This window comes from Echinops telfairi, unplaced genomic scaffold (assembly GCF_000313985.2).
Source record: "Echinops telfairi isolate 266 unplaced genomic scaffold, ASM31398v2 ScPeMD7_7469;HRSCAF=8507_1, whole genome shotgun sequence".
Taxonomy (NCBI): domain Eukaryota; kingdom Metazoa; phylum Chordata; class Mammalia; order Afrosoricida; family Tenrecidae; genus Echinops; species Echinops telfairi.
Window position 1 is genome coordinate 133,261,778 of NW_022111373.1, and position 1,643 is coordinate 133,263,420.

Genomic DNA, 1,643 nt, shown 5'->3' on the forward strand with positions numbered 1-1,643 from the left:
CCCACCTGTCTTATCTATACAGACATGCAGAGACAATAATAAGCACAAAAACAAGACATAGAAAAACCAACCACATAACATAAACAAACAAAAAACCCAATGACACAAAAAAAGAAAAGCCTATAAATAGTTCTAAGTCTGTTTGTTGATCTTTAGTATTTTTCCAGTCCAGTCTTATGGGGCACCGCACCCTTAAAACAAATTCTTAAAAGAAGTTGGATGTTTATGCTTAATGATTGAATGCAATTTATAAATTAATTAACTTCATTGAGTTTTTATTGTTATTGATCGATTTGTTTCCTAAACAGGACAGTGACCTTGGTGTGAGATTTCTTTTAGCAAGGTGCAAACTCCAAAAAATCAAATTCACTGCCATCAAGTCAATGCTGACTCAGAGTGACCCCCTGTGGGTTTCTGAGACTGTAACAGTTTATGGGAGTAGAAAGTCCAGTCTTTCTCCCACTGAGGTGCTGTTGATTTCAAACCAACGAAGCAAATTGCATGCAGGTGACAGCAAATATGTAACTATGACACCATTAAGGCTCCTTTAGCAAGCTACAACTTCCATTAAAAAATAGTCATTTACCACCAAGCACCTAGTGTAAAGGACAAGGAGAGATACTGGTGTGCTGTGTACTTAAAAAAGAAATATAAGGCAGTTTTAATTGTATTTAGACCATAAAAAAATATTTTAAATATCCCTAACAAGTAAAGAAAGGAAAACTAGAAATCAGGCAAATAATATAATTTTATAACAGATACCACTTCCTTTTTGAGGGATGTGAGAAGGTAAATAAAGGTCAGTTGTAACGTTCACATTTCAGTTTTGATTGTTAGAATTTTAATAAACTATTCATCCTAATTTAAATAAATTAAATTAAGGGTAATAGATATATTTTTTATGAATGATATTTAAGTATGTTAATTTACACTAAATGGTTAATCCATTCTTAATTCTGGATTAATGCTTCAAACTTCTACAATCATGTATTTAAATAAAAAATATCTATGGACTTTTTTCCTTCAAATGCCAAAGACTAAATTATTATGATATATTATGACTACATAGATTATTTTACAATTAAATATTTATAATTCTTGGCAAGAAGAAGAATGTCACATAGTTCAGTCTTTTATGTTCTAATAATTCTCAGTTGGATTGAATTTCAAAATGTTGCCTTCATAAATGAAAACCTAGTGACTTGTCACTAGGGCAAGCACACAGTCTGAAAGCATTCCTTCTATACCTGTTACTCTCTTTTTTCTACTTTTGTATTTAGTTGGTTCTTTATTTAAACAGTCCTTGTCATAAGATGCTTGAGCATTTCTATATTTCATATATATATTTTTAAAACAAATTGGAGAAAATGTTTTGTTTTTGTTTTGTGTTTTCCAGAAATAGTAAGCAGCCATCATGTCGATTTCCAGATTTTGACATCTAGCCCCCTTTCTCCCCTCTGTCACTAACCACGCTGGTCCCCATCACAAAGCAATATAAGAAATGCCATTCAGAACCGTGCTCCATGACAGTTTCTTTCTAATAAGCTAGAGGCTTCCTTCCATATGTGTTGTGATTTGTGGTTCTTACAGCATTGCCTGTTTGCCTTCCCCTGGAAGTGGTCTTATTTATAGTCTCTCAAAGA